Source organism: Populus nigra, chromosome 8 (assembly GCF_951802175.1).
Source record: "Populus nigra chromosome 8, ddPopNigr1.1, whole genome shotgun sequence".
NCBI lineage: Eukaryota > Viridiplantae > Streptophyta > Magnoliopsida > Malpighiales > Salicaceae > Populus > Populus nigra.
This window is the reverse complement of record NC_084859.1, coordinates 20,071,799-20,083,078: the sequence shown is the minus strand read 5'-3', so window position 1 is coordinate 20,083,078 and position 11,280 is coordinate 20,071,799. Positions and strand designations below refer to the sequence as shown.

At 35.3% G+C, this 11,280-nt stretch overlaps 1 pseudogene; it reads right to left on the bottom strand.

Moving 5' to 3' along the window:
- Positions 1 to 205: 205 nt before the first annotated feature.
- On the bottom strand, positions 206 to 10,533 carry LOC133701008 (ABC transporter C family member 3-like; annotated as a pseudogene).
- Between the last annotated feature and the right edge of the window lie 747 nt (positions 10,534 to 11,280).

Sequence of the window (11,280 nt, the reverse complement as noted above, 5' to 3'; positions counted from 1 at the left end):
CAATGTATATAAAACAAGAACAATGAAAAACAATAAGAAATAAGAGGGAGGGAGGAGAAGAGCTCATAAAAAGATTTCACCTGAAATAAAGAATTGGGTATGAGAATAAGCTAACATCACAAGACATTCTTTGATAAGCTAGCTTCATGGTTTTTACTTATTTGCTCAATTCATTGGACAATCTCGCAATCATCAACATACGACATTCTTTCACATCAACCAAACCTTAATGCAATTGACTTAAAGACAGTAAACATTTCAGCTTATTGTACCCTCTGCTGATATAATAGTTTACATATAATTTTGCAGAATACAATTACATATAATCATCAACATACCTATAAATTTAATCCAGTTGATTTCTCGAAACTGGTATTCGACCTCACTGTGTACTCTGCTACAAGTTGTGAGAATGACGATGACTTGTTTTCTAACAACCTTGTTGGAGAATCATACTCCTCAATGAGACCTGAGACATGATTGCAAATAATTGAGAAAATCGAGGATGCATATCATTTACAGGCAATGCTACATCAAGTTTCCATACTCACCATGACTTAGAAGCAAAACCATGTCACTGTCAAGAACAGAGGTTATTCTATGTGCAATGGTTATCACTGTACAGTCAGAGAAGTGCTGCCTGAGCGTTTGCTGAATAAGATTATCAGTGGCTGTGTCAACTGAGGCAGTAGCTTCATCAAGGACCAACACCTTACTTTTCTTGAGAAGCACACGCCCAAGACAGACTAGCTGCCTCTGGCCCATACTCCAGTTCTCCCTATTCTCGATAACTGCACCGCCATCCAGGATGACCATTTAAAAAGATGTGCACAAAAATAGGGTAGCGGTGATTGGTGAGAAAGACAAACCTGTGGAATCTAGCTTCCTTTCCTTTTTCCTAACTTCATCTCCAAGTTGGCACTTGTCCAGAACCTGGGATCATAACAAATTTAAGTTAGCATTTGTGCTATGTTTCAATCACCAATCCTTGAAACACTGAACATCAATTCTAAGAAGAAACACGCAGGCACGTGTATAACAACATCAACACACCCCTCATTGAGCTAACATAATAGAAACAACACACCTCCCAGATCTGTTCATCTGTGTACTCTTCAAGTGGGTCCAGATTACTTCTAACAGTCCTTTCGAACATGGTTGGATCCTGGGGAATAATACTCAGTCTTGACCTTAAATCATGCAGGCCAATCAATGAGATATCAATGCTGTCAATCATAATCTGGCCAGTTGCAGGTTCAACAGTTCGGAAAAGAGCTTGTATGAGAGTAGATTTACCGATGCCTGTTCTCCCAACAATACCAGTTTTCTTCCCTCCTGGGAAAGTGCATGAGAGACCACGCAGCACAAGTGGCATGTGTAGGGCATATCGGACCTGCATCGTATCCGGCCATTAGAAACATAAAAATAATGCCTGCCAATTGAAGCAATAAACATAACAAAATTACCTGTAGATTATCGATGTCAACTTCACCATGTGATGGCCAAGAATGGTCTGGCCTATTTGATTCAATTACAAGAGGAGGCTCAGCAGGAATAGACATGTATTGAAGAATTCTCTCTACTGATATGAGTTTGTTCTCACAAATACAGAAATTCCATATTAACCCAAATTGTGCCATGTGTAGGTCAAGCGCATACATAACAGCTAAGCCTGCAATGGCTATGGAAAAGAAAAGAAAAAACGTGTATTTCAGGTTAACTCATTGGTTGACAATAGGAAGGGAAATAGAGAACAAGTGCAAGACAAGAACTGCCTACCTGGATTAGTTCTTTCTGGAAAAGAGACTAAAAGAAACAGACAGAAAGCAAACGTAATAGAACTGAACATATCCATGCGGAAGCAAAGCCATTGCATTGCAGCAGAATTATGAAATTTGGGCCGAGAATATGCATCTGTTAGTTTCATATTTATTTCTTGGAATCTTGATTCTTGATCAAAGCTCCTGATCGTTGTTGCTCCTGAAATTATTTCTGCAAAATTTTGGATAACTGGAGCGTTGCATACTCCAATCAACCGTGAAAGATCTCTTGCTGAGGGAATGTAATATTGCTGCATGCATCAAGAAATGTGTTTGAACGCCTCTCTTTCTAAATGCTAAATCATTATAATAAGAAACTCTGAACTCTTTCTAAATGCTAAATCATTATATAATATAATTATAATTAAGAAGCTCTAAAACGCGTGGTTCTTTCCCTATTCAGTCGCACTATTCACACATACAAAATTGTAGACATACTTTGCATTTTTCAATCATTTATTTTGGGCCTTGAAGTTTTATTTTGAGCAATTTAATCATAATTGAACACCAATTACTTCTAGTTTCTTAGGCAATAATGAAACTAAAAGAAAATGGACTTAAATGAAAAGAGCATCAAACATGGGTGGCGTTCTAGAAAGTTTTTAAAAAATACACTTAAATTCTCAAACTTTAAAAAAAAAATCAGTTTTGGTATAAAAATTTATTTATAGTACTTTTCAGTCCTATATTAGAGAGAGAATGGTCACCAGATTCTAGTGATGAGAGGGTCATTATTTAAGTCATTTACGACCTCCAAAATGGATGTTTTTGATCTCCACAGGTTCCATGAGATACGAGAAGCTTAATGGTGATTGTTTAGAATCTCAATGTTGCCTGAAAAAATAGATTTAAGTTGAGGAAGATAAATCTAACATGGCTTGATTTTATGTTTTTATATTTTTTTGGATATTTTGAGTTAATGGATTCGTGTTTAAGGATATTGATGAGGTGTTTTAGGGTTAAAATAACTTAAATTTTCAGTTTTTTTTATAAAAGAAATGTTGCCCTGATTTTCCAGCTATTACATAGTGGCCAATGACACGACCAAAAGATTGATGTCTTCTCCCAAGTGCAGGAGTGTCGAAGTAATAAATAACCCGGTAAGACCAGGGTCGAACCACAGGAAGGTTAATTGTATAAATTATAGATAACAATAATACAACAACAACAATAACAACAATAATAATAATAGTGAAGAAGAAGAGGAAGAAGTTGATGAGAACTTTGAGATGGAAGATTAACGTAAGGATTAAACAATGATAACAACAAATGTCAAGGTTAGAGGATTCACTAATAGTATTTCAAACAAGTATAGTATAAACTCTTTTTATTCAATTGGAAACCATACACAAAGGAGGTTCCAATCAGATTATAAATTGTTAATATGATTACATTAGTTATCTTATTCGAATAATGCTAATACTTGTAAATGTTGTCAGTCATTTATGATTATAACTTATGTTAACAACAAATCAAGTTCCTTTCATAGCTCAGGTGTCGGTTATACCATATAGTATGAGCTATGAAAGTGCCAAGTATTTGTTGTACCAAGTGTTATACAACATAAATCTAGATTAACCATTTAACAAGCAATGTATTAAAAGTGAACAAGATAACAAATATAAAGCATGTTAGTATCCAACATTAAAGTCCATGTTGAGTTTATATTATACTTATCCTTACACCATTAGTGTAACCTTTTCACCTTGACATAATTAACTTAGCTAGACATAATGAAAGAAAGAAACATAAATAAACAAGATAAAAACATAAATGAGAAAGAAGTTAACTAAGTAAAGAAAAGGAAATGAAAGGCATAAACTAGATATTAATGAAAGCAAAACTTAAATATTAAAAATATAAAGAGAGAAAGCAAGAGCATGATCTTGATATGAACACAAAGATGTCTAAATACATGGCAAATGCCTCCTTTTATAGGCCAAAATTCAGAACTATTGATTTGTTGACTAATTGATGAGTGGGTGACCACATCTTGACTTGGTGACAATTCTTATCTTCTTGTCTGCCAAAAACATCATTGATGACATCATAATTTGAACAAACTTAAATCATGAAAGTTTTAGGAAATTGTCTCATCTTTCCAGGGTAAAAATTTGAGATCATTTGGACTTCTAAAACTTGATATATGGGCTGAACACTGAACAGTGTCTGGGCTGCAGGACAGATTCGGACTTCTTTGTTGTTGCTACAATTTGGACTTGAAAACAGCCTTTTTAAATCTTGGGCTCCACATGAAAGTTGTAGGCCAATGTCTTATCTTTCCATCCATATAAAATGGACCTAAATCCAAGATCTGCAGCTCCAGATATGACCCAATTACCGAACAGTGTTCCAGTTTAGACTGCACCAGCATCTCTTTTCTAAGTTTGGTCATCTCTTTGTCCTTTCAATTTCAGTACTTCAACTCATCAATCAATTCTTTCATTTATGTGATAGGCCTGCATTTAAGATGATCATTTACCATAAATTAAAGTTATCTTATATAATTAGATATATTATTATAAAACACGCTTTAGTTAAGGAGTTATTGATACTTCAAGTGCAAAAATGATGATATAAAACCTTGATAAAAATGCACTTTTAAGTACTAATCAGCCAAAATACGGGCTCACAATATATATATTAAAAAAAAACCCAAGCGTGTGAGATTGGGCTTAAAGGCTTACACACGTGCCTAGGTTCTTCCCTGCACTGGCCTAGACGCACTTGGTCGTGGACACGAGAGCCTGAACTATTTTTTTACCCTTTTTTTAAGTTAAATATAAATTAAAAAAAATTATTGAACCTTATTGAGTTCATGACCTGGAGTATAGGTTTCATGAGTTAAGCCACCACATCCAGACAATTTTTTTCTAATATTGATTTTTTAAAATGATATCTTTTTTAATGTCTTTTTTCTTAAATAATTTTTAAATTTATATTTCAATTAATATCCTTTCTTTATGATTTTTTTCTTCTTATTTAACTTTTTTTGAACAGAAACTTTGCTTTAATAGTGTTTGTCACACTCGACATCGTGGCGGCCTTAAAAAATTTTCATGGAAAAGAATGGATTTCTGGCATCCTGTTCTTTAATGGGGAATTATATTATTTAAAGAGTCGACACCTAGTATTATGGTTACTGGGAACCCTAACTGGTTAACAGAGATTCTATGGTACGAGACTGGTTACGCAAAAGGGAAGATATTATCACCCCTTGAGCGTCTTGCCTAAGGCAGACTGCATTGCTAACTTTTGTCATAAATTGCTAATGTTTTGTTGGTTTATGCTACGGTGGTTTTGCGTGTAATATTCCTGACTCTGGCGTCAGTGAATATTTAACTACAAATATTTCTAACTCTGGTGTTGGTAAATATTACGTAGTTATAAAAACAAAATAAATCTAAATCATTATTTTTTATTCCTAACTCTGGTGTCAGTGAATAAACAAATCAAATAAATTTATTTTTGACGCATACACATTTTTTTATGTAACTAAATAAAAGTAAAATACAATAAAATAAAATAAATTTACATCAGTATCTTTATTCCTGACTCTGGCGTCAGTGAATAAACCAATAAATTTACTTTATTTTATTTTATTTTTTACATGCATATTTTTTATTTTTATGTAATTTAAATAAAATACAATGAAATAAATTTGAATCAATATTTTTATTCTGACTCTGGCGTCAATGAATAAAAACAATAAATTCATATTTATTTTTTTATTTATACAGACACACATCTTTTTTTTTTATAGAAGTAAAAAAAACATTGCACGACATATTTACATTTAACAGTAATAATTCACAGATTGAGCACATCTATAAAAAATACAAGCACAAAGAAAAAGAATCAAATAAAGTTTGAGGGGCCCACAAATAAATCAACGAAGACCCCTAAATATTTTTGGAATTTTCTAATATTGAAAAGGGGCTTGTTTGGCCAAACGTCAAACTAGAATGGGCATAAAAATTATAGCCAAGGCATAAGGGTGTGTTTTGCCAAACACACCCTTAGCAAACACACTTATGGGCCGGATCTAGCCATGCGTGAAAGGTTCACGCATGCATGCAACAGTAACCAGTTAATTATTTTAGCAAGCAAGGAAGGAAACTTACCTAGACATGCGGCTGCTGGAGGTGAAATCGAGGGAGACTGGGCAAAAAAAACAGTTGATGGGGGCGGCGGCTAGTATAGGGTTCGCCGCCCCCTTCTTTTTTTTATGTTTCTCTCTTTTAGGGTTTCTGATAATGGCCTCCTCTGGGGTCTCCTTCCCCTTTTTTTTCATACCCTGAGATCTGTATTTATAGTGTCAGAGTCCTTTCACGTGTGAGAAACCAAGTTTCAATCAAACTCCTTCTCTTCTTTGAAGTTTGAATTTGATTAAGAATCAAATTTGAAATCGGATAACTATCATTATCTTAAAGACAAGGATTATCTCGAAGATAAAGATTATCTTGAAGATAAGGATCATCTTGAATATAAAGATAGAATGACAAAAGCACATTGTAGTCCTTAATTTTCACGGAAGTTTGACAAATCACATTTTTCATCGAAATAAATCTCTGATCTTTTAATTTTTTCATTTTAAACCCTGTAAAAATTAAATTAAAAGCCAAAGGGCTAAAATTGGGTTATGACAGTGTTATCTATATTTAGTTTTTGAAAATATTATTATCATCCATATCTAATTTTTTTTATCTTTTATATAGATTAAATTTATTTTTAAAAATAAAAAAAAATATTTATCATTTGATAATATTTTTAATATGTGCAGCTGTATTTTCTTTTATTTATTTATTTAATTTCATGTGTGTTTGTTTCTATTAACTTTTGACGGAATAAAAAATTAAATTTAATAAACAAATTCAACAATTACAATTAGATAAATATCCCCTCTTACAATATTAAGTATATTGATTTATTAATGTTTCTTGATTTTTTCAATTTTATTTTTAGTTATCCTTCATAATTTTTTTTATTATTTATTAACACATATAATTATTGATTTATTTAATTATATATATACATGAGATTTTCGATTTACATAAATTTTTTTTATGTGTAAAAATATGTTAAAAAAGTCAATGTATACAAAAACATTAGTAGGAAAAAAAGTATTGGCCCACGGCGGGTGCGGGTCAAATAGCAAACAAGATATATTACTTGTCATGATGAAACAGCGGCTACATCTCAGTGAATGCCTTCAGCACTTTTAAATTTTCATGCAAGTTTCAGAAAACATGGGAAAAAGAAACACAAATGAAGAGACATCAGGAGATCTAATGATATTATTAGATTTTGGGCACTGAAGTAGAGCTCGGAAAACTAAATGAGTGTTTAAAGAAACTCAAGGAGTACCTGATACCAGATACAGGCAGCAATGACAGGGATGGAAACTATATAAACTTGCCATGCCACTTGAGACATCACTGCTATGATTCCCAGAAGCATGATTGCTTCGAAGGCAAGGCCCCCAACTGTATGTGGAATTTCCATATCTAATGCACTTTGATCTTTAGATGCCTACATGAGAGGAAATAGATCAATGAAGTAAAAGTATCGAACATGGTACTCTCCCCTAATTAATTCTAATCACTTATATACAGAACCTAAAACATATTGAAATTGCATACTCTGTTCATGATTCGTCCGCTAGGGGTTGCGTCAAAAAAGGACATGGGAGCACGAAAAATGCACTGATGCAATTTGTTGAATAGTAGAGTTGCAGTTTTGTACCCTGCTCTTACAAGAAGCATGGCTTGAGCGAGCATGCAAAAAGAACTTCCAATAACCAGAGATACATAGACGATTAGCAGTCTAGATCCACTAACAGCAGGTTTCACACCCTTTGACACAGGAGTTGCCCATGCCATCCAATAAGTGCTACCAATTTGAAGGATCTGAAAGAGAAGTTGGGCCACTAATATAAAGGGCACCAGAGCTCCTCCGTATGCTGTTGTGATGTATTTCCAATAGATTTGAAACCCAACACTACCTTTCTCTCTCTCTTCTTCTTGATTGAGTTGTGCTTGTGGCTCGGCTACCTCATCTGCTTTACCAATTTGTGAATCTTTATTTCCTTCGTTATGTACAATCCCATCGGTACTGTTCTCGCCTCCATAGTTGTCTCTGACATTTTCATTTTCGGAAACTGCTCCTGCCTGTCTGGAATCAAGAACTGATAAAGCTGCCTTGTGTGCACCTACAAGTACCTTAAAATCAGATCCTGAATTGAGAATTTCGTCATACTTCCCAGCCTGCGCGATCCTTCCATCTTTCATGACCTAACCAGAGGGTACAGTTGAAACAAATGAAACAATAGGAGACATGATAATCCCACAGGCACTGAAGAAAACAAATGCATATTACTCACCAAGATTAGATCAGCAGCGGATAAGAACTCAACCTGATGAGTAACATAAATAACAGTTTTTGAACTTAAAAGACCAAGCAAAACTTCCTGTCATGCAAAATCGAACAAGTATATTGTAAGAGAAATGCCTATTGTTTTTTTTTTTTTTAATTAGGCATGAAAAGAAGAATAAAAGAGGAAGCAACTAAAAGGAAAATTAAAACAAAGGGTGGTGTTTTTATCTGGACTAGTAATTTTTTCTACAGAAATCGAAAGCAAAAGTTAGCGTCCACTGCAAGCAATGGTTTCAAGGAAGATGGGATTGTTTACTTTAAACAAATGAGATCCAGTATGAGCATCCACGGCACTGAAAGGGTCATCAAATAGATAGATTTGGGCATCTTGGTAGAGAGCACGTGCTATCTGTATCCTTTGCTTCTGTCCACCACTCAAGTTGATACCCCTCTCACTAATACCTGTTTGATCACCGAATGAGAGGATTTCCAGGTCCTTCTTCAGGGAACATGCTTCAAGTACCTTATCGTACCTTTCTCTGTCCATCACCTTACCAAACAATATGTTCTCTTCTATCGTACCACTCTGTATCCAAGGTGACTGAGCAACATAAGCCTTTGTCCCACACAACTTGAGTGTCCCTGAGATCTTGGGTAACTCTCCCAAAATGGAGGAAAGCAAGCTCGACTTGCCTGAACCAACAGTACCACAAACAGCTACCTTCATACCATTGAGCACTTTGAAGTTTATATCTTTCAATGTTGCGCTGGGTGAAGACAAATCCCAAGAGAAATTTCCATCAACAATCTCAATTGCTGTATCAGAACTGCCTCCTGGAAGCTTCTCTATAGCATCAGGCTGCAAGTCATCAAGACAAAGAAAAGATGCAATTCTGTCAAGAGAAACCTTTGTCTGAATTAGCATAGAAACTGTATCGGGAAGGTTATAGATTGGGGATTGAAGAATCTCGAATGTTGCGAGTGCAGATAAGACCTTCCCTGATTCAAGCGGGATTCCCATTAGCATGCAGGTACCAAAGGTGGCCACAGCCACAACAGTGGGAGTAGCCCAAGCGACAACAGTGATCACTACTGAATTATAGAAGTATTTCTTCAGCCACCGTGTCTCTACTTCCCTGAGTTCAAGAATCTTAGACAAAAACTTCATTTCCCATCCCTGAAGCTTGAGAATTTTTATATTTCTCAAAATCTCCGTGGTTGCCTTCATTCGTTTATCTTTTGATTCCATTAACTTGTCTTGAAACTTCTCCTCCAATCTCCCGAAAGGATAGTTTAAACACATGACAATTACTGCCGCAACAAAGCCAGCAACTGACCTCAGTCCCAAATTTTTGTACAGTATCAGCAAGGCCAAACAAACTTGCAAGATGACCAACCATGGATCGTGTATGGACGAACTAAAGTTGCCAAGTCTACCAGCATCAATTGTCATAATATTGATCATTCCTCCACTTGAATGCCCCTGCTTTGACTGACAGGAAATGGTCAAGCTCTTGTTGTAAATCATCGTGGCTGTTACTGCACGGGTCCTTGTTCCAATTTGTTGCAACCTAAAAGATAAATGGTTGTGTGCGAGGCACTCAGCAAGCTGTGCAGCCACAAAGGCGGAAGCCAAAATGTAACCTTGATTCTTGAATTCTCCTCGCCCTTCAAGGCATTGAACAAAAGCGTCGATAAGGTAGGGACCAACATAAGAACATAACGTGCATATCAACTCCAATAAAGCTGTCTTTAAAATTTCTTTCCAAACTAACAGGAACAGTGCTTTCGCGAGCTTGAACCTGTTAACTCTACCACAATCCGACTCAAGCTTATTTTGAAAAACTGGAAAAGCTCCAACCACACTATCAACACCGTGAAGTTGAGGCACATCTTCAAGGTCTAAAGTTTTCTTATTGCCAGCAGCAATCAAAGAATTCATCCAAGAGAAGGTGAGAATACTGAAAAGACCAGCACTTCCAAAAGGAGTCACCGTATCTCCCCCCCTAGAATTACTTGTCTCCAAATTATTAATCGAACTAGAATCACCATTCAAAAGGGGTTCTTCAAGTACATCTTGAATATCACTTCTCAAAAACCCAACATAACAAAGAAACAATCCAGTAAACACAGAGACCGCATCACCAAATACCACTCTATCTCCAAAGACACGTGTTTGTGATGAAGGAACACATCTACAAAAAAGCAATAACAAGAAATAGCCAAATAGAAACCCCACCAAACTCTCAAAAACAAAGGGAACATTTTTTCACCTGAGTTAAAGAATTGGGTATGCAAATAAACAACAAGTGCACCCCAAGAGACTGTTCTAAGCCCTAAATCCAAAAGGGTTATTATTTCACCATCAGACAAAACATTTCCATACAAATAAAAGTAGCTCAACAAACACAAGATGAAATTAAAAACTGAGACCCCCAAACAACAGACCACGGTCTGTTTGTACCACAAAAACCTCCTCTTCATCATTAACATCTCTGAAGAACCCCCCCAATCACCCCACCTGCTGAGTTTCTTACACAAAAACGAGACACATAAAGCAAGTAACAAAACCAAGTGCAATGATCCACAGAACCCCCGTATGAAAATGGATTTAAGAAGAAAATCAATATTCGAACCTGGTGCATGCATGATGGAAGATGAGCTTGAAACAATGGCTGCTACACTTTGCTCTGTTGACTCAAAAAGTCTCTTAAAACAAATTGTTAAAAGAAATTCATGGGATTGACTCGGTCCTATTTTTAATGGATTTTTTCTAATCAATTTCCAAATGATCTGAAATGAATCTTGATCAAAATTAGATTTTAAGTTAATAGGTTACCAAGTCCACTAGTCAGACCGAGGCGATTTTAATAACTATTATTACAATAGTCATGTGATTCATGTCCACATTTTCAATAAATTAACTTTTGAGTTTGGACTGCCTGAATGGATGATTATGTAATGGCCGACCTTGATTCTTCTCTCTTAAAAGAGAAAAAAAGTTTTTTTTATAGATGCTTGATGTGTGAGTGTCTATATGTGTGTGTGTGTGTGTGTGTGTGTGTTTAGCTAACAAATCTATATG